The sequence below is a fragment of the Trachemys scripta genome, chromosome 11 (assembly GCF_013100865.1).
Source record: "Trachemys scripta elegans isolate TJP31775 chromosome 11, CAS_Tse_1.0, whole genome shotgun sequence".
In the NCBI taxonomy this organism is placed as follows: Eukaryota; Metazoa; Chordata; order Testudines; family Emydidae; genus Trachemys; species Trachemys scripta.
Genome location: NC_048308.1, coordinates 23,966,412 through 23,982,020, shown reverse-complemented (window position 1 = coordinate 23,982,020; position 15,609 = coordinate 23,966,412). Strand labels below are relative to the sequence as shown.

The 15,609-nt window shown below is 43.6% G+C and overlaps 1 protein-coding gene across 7 annotated transcripts in view; it reads right to left on the bottom strand.

The window, feature by feature from the left end:
• Positions 1 to 15,609, bottom strand: part of MBD5 (methyl-CpG binding domain protein 5) — a 242,743-nt gene that overhangs the window by 123,608 nt on the left and 103,526 nt on the right. Inside the window, exon 3 of one of the 7 annotated variants that reach the window (XM_034785451.1) lies at positions 11,352 to 11,447. The exons of the other annotated variants lie outside the window; for them this stretch is intronic. The gene's annotated coding sequence lies outside the window, so the exon portion shown is untranslated. The remainder of the gene's footprint in view (positions 1 to 11,351; positions 11,448 to 15,609) is intronic. 7 annotated transcript variants of the gene reach the window in all.

Below are 15,609 nucleotides of genomic sequence, written 5' to 3'. Positions count from 1 at the left end.
GTGGACTGATGAGTGTCAAAAGGCCTTTAATCAGCTTAAGGCGACACTCATGTCTGACCCTGTGCTAAGGGCCCAAGACTTTGACAAACCATTCCTCGTAACCACAGATGCGTCGGAGCGGGCCGTGGGAGCAGTTTTAATGCAGGAAGGACCGGATCAAGAATTCCATCCTGTCCTGTTTCTCAGCAAGAAACTGTCTGAGAGAGAAAGCCACTGGTCAATCAGCGAAAAGGAATGCTACACCATCGTGTACGCGCTGGAAAAGCTACGCCCATACGTTTGGGGACAGCGTTTCCAACTACAAACAGACCATGCTGCGCTACAGTGGCTTCATACCACCAAGGGGAATAACAAAAAAAACTTCTTCGGTGGAGTTTAGCTCTCCAAGATTTTGATTTTGAAATACAACACACTTCAGGAGCTTCTAACAAAGTGGCTGATGCACTCTCCTGGCAAAGTTTCCCAGAATCAACTGGTTAAAAATTGTTCTTGGAATGTTCTTATTAACTCTGTTTTCTCCTAGAGCTCCAGGAAGAAATCACAGCCAGTGTGGAACCGGCTGTCCAACACTGGCTGTGATTTGCGGGGCATGTCATAACTATAAAGGGAAGGGTAACAGCTCTCCTGTGTACAGTACTATAAAATCCCTCCTGGCCAGAGACTCCAAAATCCTTTTACCTGTAAAGGGTTAAGAAGCTCAGGTAACCTGGCTGACACCTGACTCAAAGGACCAATAAGGGGACAAGACACTTTCAAATCTTGGTGTGGGGGGAAGGCTTTTGTTTGTGCTCTTTGTTTTGGTGTTTGTTCGCTCTTGAGACTAAGAAGGACCAGACATCAATCCAGGCTCTCCAAATCTTTCTGAACAAGTCTCTCATATTTCAAACTTGTAAGTAAACAGCCAGGCAAGGTGTGTTAGTTTTATCTTTGTTTTCTCAACTTCTAAATGTACCTTTTTGCTAGAGTGTTTACCTCTGTTTGCTGTAACTTTGAACCTAAGGCTAGAGGGGGATCCTCTGGGCTCTTTAAATTTGATTACCCTGTAAAGTTATTTTCCATCCTGATTTTACAGAGATGATTTTTACCTTTTTCTTTAATTAAAAGCCTTCTTTTTAAGAACCTGATTGATTTTCCTTGTTTTTAGATCCAAGGGGTTTGGATCTTGATCCACCAGGAGTTGGTCGGAGAAAAGAGGGGGATGGTTAATTTCTCCTTGTTTTAAGATCCAAGGGGTTTGGATCTGTATTCACCAGGGAATTGGTGAAGGGTCTCTCAAGGCTACCCAGGGAAGGGAATTAGCACTTTGGGAGTGGTGGCAGCGGACCAGATCTAAGCTGGTAGTTAAGCTTAGAAGTTTCATGCAGGCCCCCACATTTGTACCCTAAAGTTCAGAGTGGGGAAGCAGCCTTGACAAATGGGATACAATTTGCAAGCAACACTGAGATTGGTTTTGTCTCAGGCTATCAAACCTAATATTGATGCTCTGGTTGATGCAAAACGCTGCCAGCTAAGTGACCAAAAATGAAATGACTGTCAAAATTAGCACTGACTTTTCGCATTAGTTTTAAAAAAGTTAATACATTGACTTTTAATAGTATACTATATTACTCTTCAATGTTTTCATTTTTGGTATACTTTTGTATCGTATGAGAAGGTTTCAGTGATGCTGCCCTCAGGCCAATGTACTAGTCCTTATGTGGCCCTCGTGGTGATTTGAGTTTGAGATCCCTGCTCTAACTAGTATACTACACAGCCCTCTAAGAGACAGGATTCCTGATTTCCACATTGTCTAGTGCTGTCTACCAAACAGACATATAATGTACTAGAAATGTGTGTGTCAACTCCTTCTCTGGTGACTGGTCTAGAAAGAGACTTGCAATTACTCCGGTTGCTGAAGTGGTTGAGGTTTGAGCTGAGGATCTACAGGGACAGGGATCAAATCCTGCTGTCAGCCAAGATCACAGGATGTTATGAATGCATGCAATATAATTTATTTTTGAAAAACTAGTTTATTTAATTCACACAATCAGAAAACATCCTTTAAAATCAGTTATTTTTTAAACTTAAAAACCATTATAATCTATAAATTATGGCATGACAACAAAATACAGGTTTTTCACATTTCAATTATTTTTCAGAGTTTTGTTTGCAGGTGTCACACATCAGAAAGTTTGGAAGTTAAGTGATATACTTCCCAATGGCAGGGATAGGGGACCCAGAATGAGGGGTTGCATAGTAGGTAGACCTGGTACATGGTGGCACTCCAGCAGCTTGTGGCTACAGCTGCTCCTTGCTGTGTCCAATTTCTAGAAACTGAGAAGTTATGGTATGTTTTGGGAAGTGAGTGAAGATACAGACTCCTTCATGGAGGTTCCCTCCAGCTGACAGGTTATGTCATCACTGATATATGTGGGTGGTTGCTTTTAGCGTATTTACTTTGAGTAACTTTTAAATAGTGCCAAAATAGAGACAAAGATCTTCCTGAGACATACCACATGTTTTAGGAGGATCATCACTGACAGAAGTGGATTTAGTGTTGCAGTTTATTCCTCTGACTCCAAGCCAGATGCATCTCCCTGCTCTCTTCTCCCTGACCTTGTGGAGCTACCCACTGAGGAACACCAATCCAGTATGAAAAAACTAGGGAATTAATACAAACAAAAACTTTTAGTGACAAGTTTGCATCAGGAAACACTTCACCCACCTAAAAACCTTAAAAAGATTAAACAAGAAGGGAAAAAAGTTTCCTGCATTCTTTGCCTCCTTCATACTATCTACAAAGTTGTCAACAACATATATTCCATAAGGCTTTCCCTTCTATCTCCAACAGGTGCAAAAAACCAACATGTAACCTGCTTCATCAAGCATACAGTCCAATGCAAAAGCTTTACAGCACCCTCATATGCTGTTGCCTCAACCCACAGATTGGCAGATCTGTCAGTCACACATTCCATGTTTTTGGGAAATTACTATACCTTAACATTTCTGAGCTGTCCATAAAGAATGCAGGAAACTTTTCCCTTTTAACTTATTTCCATGGTTTCAAGGCTTTAGGTGTACGTAAAGCAATCTGTCACCACAAGTTAGTTATTTTATTGAAATAAAACACACAGACATACTAGAACGCACTGATTCATTTTAGCGAGGTTTATAATTATTGTCAGTCGCCAAATACCTTAAAAAAATATGTCTCTTATGTTTTAACAATGTTGAAAAAAGATGACATGAAGAAACTATTCAGGCTACTGTATTCTAATTTATTACATGAAAGATTTCATAGCTGTTACATGACAGACTTGTATTCAGTGTTATGCTGGAAGCATTTGTTTTTCAAGTGATTATAATAAACCCTGTATACAAGTGCTTTCCAGGTTTACAGAATACATGCACACTAACAACTACGATTATTCAGAGGCATAGACTTTTTCATAAAGTGGATTTAACTTGTCAAACACACAGTTATTCAAAAGTATGGAATGAAACGAAAGTAATTTTTTGAGAAGTGCATTATATGGAATAAGGCAGGCCAGAGAGCTCCTGCTGGGGAGCAGGGACTGGGGCTTGCCCCGCTCCGGCCGGAGTGCTGGGTTGGAGGCCGCACCACACGGCTCAGCCCCGCTCTGGCAGGGGCGCTGCACCACGCGGCTCCCAGAAGCCACGGCATAACCCCACTCTGGCTCCTACGTGCTCCAATGTTCTCCTCTGGTGCTCCAATGGGAGCTGCAGGAGCGGTGCCTGTGGATGGGACAGTGTGCAGAGCCGCCTGGCCGCACCTATGCGTAGGAGCCGGAGAAGGGACATGCCACTGCTTCTGGGAGCCGCTTGAGGTAAGCGCCGCTCGGAGCCTGCCACCCCTGATCCTGCACCCCTGAGCCCCTGCCCCAGCCCTGATTCCCCTCCCGCTCTCCAAACCCCTCAATATGAGCCCGGAGCACCCTCCTGTACGCCAAACCTCTCATCCCCAGCCCAGAGCCTGCACCACCAGCCGGAACCTGCACCCCTTCCCACACCCCTGCCCTACTCCTGATCCCCCTCCCATCCTCTGAACCCCTCGGTCCCAGCCCAGAGCACCCTCCTACACCCTGAACCCCTCATCCCCAGCCCCACCTCAGAACCTGCCCCCCCTGCCACACTCCAACCCCAATTTTGTGAGCATTCATGGCCCGCCATATAATTTCTATTCCCTTATATGGCCCTCAGGCCAAAAAGTTTGCCCACCCATGAAATAAGAGGTGGTACAATTGGGCATATATACTTCCTTTAAGTATTCTGGGGGCTTTTGCAACAGGATTATGACAAAAGAGAACAGAACTAGAGCGCAGACATCAAAATGAAATGAAGCTATTCTCATGCCTACAAAGAAAAAGGAGCAAAATAGACTTTAAATCTGTAAAGCAAAATATTATTCTCTTGCAAATACATTACATTTAAACTACACAAATATTTTGGTAAAGTAAAAAACAAAAGCAGTTTGGCTAATTTCCTTCCATGGAAGAGGCACAGTTAGTTCTATAGTCTATAGGAGTGGGAGCCAGGGCTCCTATTCCTCACTTAGTTAATGGCTTACCATGTGGTCTCAGACGAGCAACTAGGCCTCTCTATATCTGGAGTTTCCCCATATCACAAAGCTGGCAGGAGGCTAATTAGTGAGGGCCAGACTATGATACCCTTACTCACACTGAGTAGTGCCCTACTCTACAAGTAATCCCATTACCTTCAGTGGGACTATTTGAAAAGTAAGGTACAAAAGTCAACAAAGTACAATCGAGGAGTATTTGGCCCTTAATGTATAAATGCTACATAAATATTATGTATTGTTGTGGGCCCTACTCGAATACCTTTACTCATTTTGAGTGTTACCTTACTGTGTGAGTATTCTAATGGGAATCAATGAGACTACTTGAATAGTAAAATATTCAGCGTGACTATTTTGGACATTATTATCTCTTCTCTTCTTTCATCCCATAGCATCTTTGGAGGCACAGGGAGCAGTACAACTTCCATATTCATTCCTGTCCATAGCTTGGTGCCTCCATTAAGCCCAGCCTGATCACGTCTCTGAGTATTATGTTCCATCATCTAGTCCATGGTTCGCTCAGTAGGACTGACCTTAGTTGTGTTTGCAGTGTTCTTTGGCATCTTATCATCTGCCTTTTGCTGTGTTCCCACTATTGTAATCTTTTTGACTATTGCCAATCCTGTTCCCTTGATTACACAGTCTACTCTCTTTCTAACTTCATTTGTCTTAAAATCATTCCACGTTACACCTACCATCTTTCAAAGAACTCTCATCGCTACTGCCTCCAGCTTCCTGATGGCTATTTCGTTTAACACAGCTGCTTCCAGACCCTAAAGTAATACTGTTAGTACACTGGTTTGATAAATTTTCACTTTAGGACCAAATGTAATGTTTTTCATCAGTCCATAATTTTGTCAATTTCTGTGCAGCTAACGCACATTTCCTTTTAACTTCATCCTTAATGGAACTATCAACACTGACAGGATGTGGACAAATTGGAGAGTCAGACCAGCGGAGGGCAATGAAAATGATCAGGGGGCTGGGGCACATGACTTACAAGGAGAGGCTGAGGAAAAACCGGTTACTCACCTTTTTGTAACTGTTGTTCTTCGAGATGTGTTCTTCGTGTCCATTCCAAGCAGGTGTGTGCGCGCTGTGTGCGCGCCAGCCGGAAGATTTTCCCCTAGCAGCACCATAGGGTCAGCCTGTGCATCCCTGGAGTGGCACCTCGATGGTGCCCTATATAGGGGCCCGCCGACCCTTCACCCCCTCAGTTCCTTCTTGCCGACACTCCGACAGAGGGGCAGGAGGGTGGGTATTGGAATGGACGTGAACAACACATCTCGAAGAACAACAGTTACAAAAGGGTGAGTAACCCTTTTTTCTTCTTCAAATGATTGTTCACGTCCATTCCAAGCAGGTGACTCACAAGCCTGAGTTTAGGCAGTGGGGTCGGAGTTCACTGCGGATTGGAGCACTGCATGGCCGAAGGCTGCATCATCTCTGGCCTGGTGCGTGATGGCATAGGGCAAAATGAATGTATGGATTGAAGACCACGTGGCAGCTCTGCATATTTCCTGTGTCGGGACCTGAGCCAGGAATGCCGCGGAGGAAGCCTGTGCCCTTGTGGAGTGGGCTGTGATCGGCAGGGCAGGCACCTTAGCCTGATCGTACCATTCGCGGATGCAGGCCGTGATCCATGAGGAGATACGCTGTGATAAGATGGGGAACCCCTTCATCCTGTCGGCCACAGCAACAAAGAGTTGGACTGATTTCCTGAACGGTTTGGTTCTTTCAATAGGGAATGCCAGGGCCCTGCGAACGTCTAGGGAATGCAGCCTACGCTCCGTGCTGGAGGAGTGTGGGCTTATGATAGAACACAGGGAGAAAAATGTCCTGACCCATGTGGAATTGGGAAACCACTTTAGGAAGGAACGCCGGGTGTGGCCTGAGCTGGACTTTGTCTTTGTGAACAACAGTGTATGGAAACTCGGACATCAGGGCTCTGAGCTCCGATACCCTCCTGGCCGAGGTGATAGCCATGAGGAATGCGACCTTATAGGAGAGATACAGTAATGAGCATGTAGCCAGGGACTCGAAGGGCGGCCCCGTGAGGGCAGAAAGGACCAAATTAAGGTCCCATGCCGGGACAGGTTGTCGAGTATATGGGAAAAGCCTAATCAGGCCCTTGAGGAAGCGACTGACCAGTGGGTTTGCAAAGACTGAACCACCGTCAGCTCCTGGGTGGAACGCGGAAATGGCCGCCAAGTGGACCTGAACCAAAGAGTGGGAAAGGCTCTGCTGTTTCAGATGAAGTAGGTAGTCAAGGATGAGTTGGATCAGGGCGAACAATGGAGCCTGTCCCTGCTGTTCTGCCTAAATGGAAAAACGTTTCCACTTGGCTGTGTATGTAGTTCTGGTGGAGGGTTTCCTGCTACCAAGCAGGACTTATCTAACCTGCTGTGAGCATTGCCTTTCTACCAGGTTTAGCCATGGAGCACCCAGGGTGTGAGGTGGAGCGATTCCAGGTTCGGGTGCCGGAGGTGGCCTCAATCCTGTGTGATCGGGTCCGGGAGTAGGGACAACATGAGGGATGCCTGTTTGGACATCTGCAGTAGCGATGTGAACCAATGCTGGTGTGGCCATGCCGGCGCTATCAGTATGACTTGAGCATGATCCCTGTGAATCTTAAGGAATATCCTGTGGACCATCGGAATAGGAGGGAAGGCGTAAAACAGGCCACCTTCCCACGAGAGGAGGAAGGCATCCGTGAGAGACCCTGGACTGCGCCTCATGAGGAAGCAGAACCGTTGACACTTCCTGTTGTCCCTCGAGGCAAACAGGTCTATCTGGGTATAGCCCCAGAGACAGAAGTTTGAACGTGCCATGTCCTGGCGGAGGGACCACTCACGACCATGGAACGAGTGGCTGAGGGCATCCACTAGGCCGTTCTGCACCCCCCGGGAGGTAGGATGCCATTAGGTGAATTGCATTCTGTACGTAAAAGTCCCATAATAAGAGGGCTTCCCGGCAAAAAGGGAGAGAAGCATGCACCCTCCCTCCCCCCCGTTTGTTGATATAGAACATCGCCAAGGTATTGTCCGCCTCATCCGTCGAGGAAGAGGAGGAGATCACTTGCAGGGGACCTTCCTCACTACCCTCAGCCGCTGCAGGGTCCTGCGGGCACAAGCTACTCTGGTTGCGTAGCCGGTGTGGATATAGGATGCGGCACCACGACCGGTACCGGGGTCGACGCCGAACGACGAGGCGTGCTGGGCGGTGCCTGCGACGTCGAAAACATGGCCCCTATCGGTGCCGGTGTTTGACTAGGCCGTGCCGGATTCTGTTGTGGTACACTCCCGTCGGATGGCGGTGCTGGTGGTGGAAGCATTTGCACTGGAGCCACCGACTCCAAGAAGACCTGGAGTGTGGACTGTGCACCTGTCCCAGGGTTTGATGGTACGCCCAAGGAGTCCAGAACGGCCACTGGGAGGGCGGTTGCCACTGCTGCTGCCACAGCGCTGGGTTAGGTCATTGGCTTGCCTGTGAAGCCGATCTCCTGCTCCTTGATCTACAGGAGCAGAAGGATTCCGACTCCAATGTTTCTGAATATGAAGACCGAGGAGGGGCAGTACCCACTGTCGCTGGCGAGTGGTGCTGTGAGGCCGGGGAACGCTCTCTCTTTGCACCGGTACCGCCAGAGCGGCATGGGGCGGGGACTGTGGCGTCATCATGGCCAGCTTGCCCCGATTGAATCGGGGGTCGGGTCATCCCTGGCGGCTCTTCTCTCCGGCGCGGGGAGGCTGGCACCGGGAGGCTTACTAAGTCTGAGGCCGCCTCAAATGCTTCTGGCGTTGATAGGAGGCGCACATCCTCGCTGAGGTCCGGGGTCCTAGACTGGTCCGGACTTGACTGCTCCCCCATGGGGGCAGGAGTCAACAGGACCGTGGGAGGATGTGGCTGTGGCACGGCTTGTCCCACCACACTTGTGGATGCCGCCAGCCTTTTAAGGTCCTGGTGGGGTGATCGGCCTCTCACTGGCCTCTTCTTTTTCACGGGCACCGGAGATGGTGATCGGTGCCGCATAGAGGCCGATTTTCTATGTCCTGATTCTCTCTGGTGCTGGGACTTAGAGTTCTTAGACCAGGCCTCCTCACTTGCTAATGGTGCCGGAGCGCTGCACACCGAGAATGAGGTGGTGAGCGCCGGGTCGGCAGGCTCGGAGTCCGAGCGTGGCCATAAAGCCGCATCCATCAGGAGTACTCTAAGTCTCTGCTCTCTGTCCTTCAGAGTCCTGGGACGGAACCCCTTGCAGACAGTGCACTTGTCGCTCTGGTGGCTCTCCCCGAGGCATCTCAAGCAGGAAGAGTACAGGTCACTCTTTGGCATAAACTTCCCGCAGTCCGCCAGAGTTTAAACCCTGGGGACCTGGGCATGCCCCAGGACGGGGTGATTACGTAGGGGGGAAGCCCCCCAACAGCTATTAACTATCTTACAACTAACACTAACTCTGAACTATAAGAAAAAACAAACTATATACCCTTAATAGAGACACTGCTAGGCTTGCTGTGAGAGCAAGCAAAGTTCCAGCTAGCCATCGCCGGCGGTAAGAAGGAACTGAGGGGGTGGAGGGTCGGCGGGCCCCTATATAGGGTGCCATGAAGGTGCCACTCCAGGGGACGCACAGGCCAACACTATGGCGTTGCTAGGGGAAAATCTTCCGGCTGGCGTGCACGCGGCGTGCACACATCTGCTTGGAATGGACATGAACATCACTCGAAGAAGAACTCGGCTTGTTTAGTCTACAGAAGAGAAGAGTGAGGGGGGGATCTGATAGCAGCCTTCAACTACCTGAAGGGGAGTTCCAAAGGGGATGGAGCTCAGCTGTTCTCAGTGGTGGCAGATGACAGAACAAGGAGCAATGGTCTCAAGTTGTAGTGGGGGAGGTCTTGGTTGGACATTAGGAAACACTATTTCACTGGGAGGGTGGTGAAGCACTGAAATGGGTTACCTAAGGAAGTGGTGGAATCGCCATTCTTAGAGGTTTTTAAGGCCTGGCTTGACAAAGCCCTGGCTAGGATGATTTAGTTGGTGTTGGTCCTGCTTTGAGCAGGGAGTTGGACTAAATGACCTCCTGCGGTCTCTTCCAACCCTGATATTCTATGATTCTATGCTCAAGCTTCTTAGGTACACACAAGATTCTATTTGTTCTAAAACTTCATTGCTGCTGCCTTTCAATGCTTTATCTAGTTTCCCTTTTCCAAGAAACAACCACTTGACTTCTTGGCATTGCCTGTTAGTCCAAGTCAACTACACCAGTTTTCCAAGGTAATAATATTATCATAACTAATTCCAACGTGTCTGCCAGTTGTATGATGCACTAACTAAGGAGCTTAACTCTAGATCATCCAACGTCACACCCTCCAGTTTTTCTAATATTCTTAACATCCATTTTAAGAACAGGATGAAAAGTTATGGTGATTCCATGCTCCCTTGTCTTACATCAAACTTTGACTTGAACCAGTTGCTTAATTTTCCACTAATTCTTACAGCACGGCAAGAGTCTTCCTACTTAGCTATTATAATTGTAATAATCTTATCTGGAACTCCATATAACTGCTACTTTCCATAATGCTTCCCTCCAAGCAGAATCAAATGCCTTTGTAAAGTCAATGAAAACAGCAGTCATCTTCAATCCCCATTCTCCATCAACAGTTGGCGCGTGAATATGTGATCAATGCAACTTTGGCCTGGTCTAAGGCTTCCCCGTTCTTTGCCTACTACTACTTGCCTGCTAGATGAATGGGGCAGCTTGCAATGCAGAATGGATATCAGCAATGAACCACCATCAAAAGAAGAAATAGAAAGAGCAGTGAACTAGTTTAAAAATGGAAAGCTGCAGGTATTGACAATACAACAGCAGAGCTGCTAAAAGCTGGCACGACAAGTGCTATAAAAAATTGTAAAAGCAGGCATGAGAGCAAGAGGGTACCAGATGACTGGCTAAAGGCAGTAGTTCTACTATTCTTGAAGAAAGTAGATCCTGTCGATCCAAATAATTAGAGGTACAAGTTTATTGTCAGTACCAGGAAAGATAAAGAATAAAAATAACTGTGAACAGATTAAGACTTTATTATAAAGATATGTAATTACATTTATTTCTAACTAGAAGTTAAGATAATTAAAACACATTCCTAACCTGTTGCATTTCATGGAACTTGGACCGTTCTTGGACTGCAAGTCACTCAGTTTGCACAGTCAATTTTACAATATAAAAGCCATTTTAACCTTACTTTTAAAACATTAAGTAAAAAGATTCTAGCATACTATTCCATTTCCTAATTGAAAGAATAATCAGCTATTTGCATATTGAAAACTTGTAGTCCTATTTCTAATTTTAGCCATTATAACATCCAGGGGTACCAGTGCACTTCTTAAAATCAGCTTTGAGTAACTGACTAACACTGTCATCAGGCTGTTGGGAATACACTCTTCTACTGCATTGCATCTTGGCAATAGACATACATTAACAAGAATTCACCTAGGAAAGATTTTATTCTCAGACAATGAGGCGCAATACCACACTGAGAAAGCATATATGAAGATATATCTAAAATAAACCCCATGTTGGAGTGGATTTGTGGTCTTTGGTAAATTTATTATCATTCTTGTCTCCCTTAACATTTTGAGGATTACATCTTTTATGCAGTGTGTTTTGTGGGCCGATGAACACTATAATATGAGGCAATAATACACGTTAAGAATCAAAAGGAACTGAAAATCAAAACATGAGAGCTTAAAAACTAGTTATAATAATATAATGGTAACCAACCATTCTTATCAAATTTGGCAAAGATGTCCTTTGTGTAGGTGTCAACTTCTGCGCTAAAGAGACACCAATAAAGTATTTCTCCTTGCATCTGCTTCTCTACACAATTATAAAAATAGAAAGGAAAGGATTATAGATTCACAAATAGAGAGAGTCAGAAACATCAATTTAGTCAATAAACTGAATACTAGTAAAATACCAATCTGGTCTTTTCATAAAGGAAATGACAAGCTCAAATAATACGTTTTATGAATGTGAACAGACTCATTTTATAAAAAAAATCCTGGTTTTGACAAGTACATTACAGATCAGAAATGACATACGCACATCCTTTACCCAACAGTTTAAAAACAGAATGAAAACATGATATCGACAAATAACTCAGCTTCAAACAGTAAGGAAGAAAACTATACACATGTGAAACCTATTGTAGTAAAGAGAAAAGAATATTGAAACTCCATATACTGTAGCACTCATCTCTAACTGTTAGTTGTCATAGCAAGCATCTGCCTATATATTAACAAGACATCCTCCTAACTCTGTGCTTAGGGGGCTTGTTCTTTATATTTTGAAGAAGTTAATGACCGAAATTGGATTCTTATGGAAATTAAAGGCTTTCTGAAGTAACCATAAAATAAATTTCAATTTATTTCAGTTCTGTGGAAGGGTTTTGCAACTATTTGAAAAAACAAAAAACAAAAAAAAATCTCTACTCACAAGTAAAAATTTTGAAGTAAAGCATATTTGAAACCAGTGATTTATTTCTACCAGCTGCTTTGCTTATCTGTGATGGTACATCTCTCCATTTCCTAGGCCAAAATAAAAACAATGGAAATGAAATCTACTTTTCTACTTCACTGAGCTTTAATTTAATATGGAGATAACTCTGGGATTGATGAAAGCCGGTATGATCAACAAAGAAATTTAGTTTCTCCATCATACTGAGTTGTCTTATTTTTTAGAACACTTATTTACATATGAAAAGTACCATAAATACAATTAACCTTAATATATTTTGTGTTTAATGGTTACGACTGTAAGCAAATACAACTGACTATCCTAATTTGTTTCCATGTTTTTCCATTTAAAATTATATTAATGTTTTAGAAAGGTATTATGGTTAATCACCAGTATATACAGGAATCATTCTAATGTGCACAGAACGATGTTAATCCAATGCCTGCTCCATACACCTTATAACAAAACCATGATGTACTAAATATAAATATGCAGAAGCAAATACTTTTGACACGATTAATACCTCAAAGGAAGAACAAATAGTTCAATCCACTTCCCAAATCAAGAAACCATATCAGGCCACATTATAGCCCAGATATCAGAACAATTCCAGACACAGCTTCCAAGTAGTCAAAGACATTTGTCTTAATATTTTAGGCAAAGGGAGCTTTTTCTATGCACTGAAGGTTGATTTTTTAATATGAGGAAGTGACTGCATCCCCTATCCTTTCCTGCATGAAAGGTGAATAAAAATCAGACTTTTTTCATTCTATTATTTAAATTATAATAAGTTATTCTTTTTAAAATGAAATCTGAATTTAATACAACATATGATAAGGCCTAAATTTACTATAATTTCTTAAAATCTTTAAATACAAAATAAATATGCTGAATCCATGAGCCTCTATAAAAACTTTGAGTTAGAGTTAATGGCTGCTTTTCTATATAATGAATCGGGGGAAAACATAACTTTTGAGGCTAAGCCTTACAAATATGTAGGGTTGCCACTTGTCTGGTTTTCACCCGACCAGTCTGGATTTTGGCTTGTGTGTCCAGGTGTCATTTGACAAGCCCTGGTGTCTAGTTTTTTTGATCTGGGGTGGAGAGGCAAAGCCGCGGGTCGGAGGGAAGAGGCGGTGAAGGACGTGTGGCCTTGGAGGAAGAGACAGGGGGCAGGGCTTCAGTGGTCTGGTTACCAGCCATTAAATAGGCAACCCTATAAATATGGCACAATAAGTCAGCCTAACTTAGGGTATGTCTACAGTAGAAATGCTACAGTGGCACAGTTGAGCTGCACTGCTGTAGCATAGACACTTAGTACAGCAATGGAAGGGGTTCTTCCATCACTGTAGCAAACCCACCTCTCCAAGAAGGGGTAGCTAGGTGAAGAGAATAATTCTTCTGTCAGCCTAGTGGTGTCTACACTGACACTATGTCAGAGTGCATGAAAATTTTCACAGCCCTGAATGATGTAATTAAGCCAACCTAGCCTTGTAGCGTGTACCAGCCCTTAGGAGACTGGCTGATTTTCAAGAGACTTAGGTGAGGATGAAGCTCCAGTCACTTTCACTTAGGCATATTTGAAAATTTTCCTAGACATACCTGAAATAATCAGTTTAATTTACTGACTACAGTTAATGCCTCTGTTTAATAAATCATTTAGTGGTAAATGTGAAACATGTTTTGATAAGTTTATGTATCCAAAATATTTAAGGCTGTTATGTTTAATCAGAATAAATTTTATATGCTGTTGTGTGTGTTTAATTAAATTCCAGATTTCAGAGTAGCAGCCGTATTAGTCTGTATCCGCAAAAGGAACAGGAGTACTTGTGGCACCTTAGAGACTAACAAATTTATTAGAGCATAAGCTTTCGTGGGCTACAGAAGTGTGAGAATATTTACAAGGGGAAATAGATTCAATGTTTGTAATGGCTCAGCCATTCCCAGTCCTTATTCAATCCTGAGTTGATTGTATCTAGTTTGCATATCAATTCCAGCTCAGCAGTCTCTCGTTGGAGTCTGTTTTTGAAGTTTTTCCTGTTGTAAGATAGCCACCCGCAGGTCTGGCATTGAATGGAATGACTGAGCCATTACAAACATTTTTCAGAGTAGCAGCCGTGTTAGTCTGAATTCCGCAAAAAGAACAGGAGTACTTGTGGCACCTTAGACACTAACAAATTAAGAAGTGGGCTGTAGTCCACGAAAGCTTATGCTCTAATAAATTTGTTAGTCTCTAAGGTGCCACAAGTACTCCTGTTCTTATTACAAACATTGAATCTATCTCCCCTTGTAAGTATTCTCACACTTCTTATCAAACTGTCTGTACTGGGTTATCTTGATTATCACTTCAAAAGTTTTTTTCTCTTACTTAATTGGCCTCTCAGAGTTGGTAAGACAACTCCCACCTGTTCATGCTCTCTGTATATGTGTATATATATCCCCTCAATATATGTTCCATTCTATGCATCCGAAGAAGTGGGCTGTAGCCCACGAAAGCTTATGCTCTAATAAATTTGTTAGTCTCTAAAGTGCTACAAGTACTCCTGTTCTTTTTAATTAAATTCCAGTTACCATTCTAATGCAGCTTGACCCAAATCATGAGCAAAAAGTTAAATATATAGTAAATAAGCAATCTCATTCACCATTTATTAACATACTAAAACGTAAATTAATAAGAATCTAAAAATATTAAGCTACATAATTGCTTAAATAAATATATATAGTAATATCATACCCTTGTAGGTAGCAAAAAAGTACCAAATCTAATGTAAAGGCTCTATTTAGTTATAAATCAACGTGTTTTAATAGGTTTATCAACCAATGAGAACATACTTTTTTTTTAGAAACTGACTGAAGTACAAATGGAAAAGTTGATTAAAATTGATTACTTAAATTGAGGCTTTCCACTCAGTGATTTAAATCATGATTTAAGTCACCTTGATTTAAATCAATACACCCTGCCCACATGTACTATTAAAGGAAGTGCACAACCCCTAAATTGTAGCTTTCACTTCTGTTATTGCTTACCATTCAGACACTAATAAAATTAAAGGGATATTTGCATCAGCAGTCCTGGATTATTGCTGGTTTTTCTCCTAGATTTGACAGTTTATTTGAGCTTGCAAAAATCAAGTCTCAAAGAGGGCTTTATAAATTTTGTAAAGAATAATATTACACTATATGGGCAACCTGTTCACATAACTAGAGCCCTACCAAATTCACGGCCATTAAAAAAAACGCGTCAGGGACCGTGAAATTTGGTCCCACACTGTGAAATCTGGTCTTCTGTATTCTTTTACCCTATATTATACAGATTTCACAGGGGAGACCAGCATTTCTCAAATTGGGGTCCTGACTCAAAAGGGAGTTGGGTGGGGGGGTTGCAAGGTTATTTTAAGGGGGTCACGGTACAGCCACCCTTATTTCTGTGCTGCCTTCACAGCTGGAGAGCGGCAACTGCTGGCTGGGATCCCAGCTCTGAAGGCAGCGCCCCGCCAGCAGCAGTGCAGAAGTAAGGGTGGCA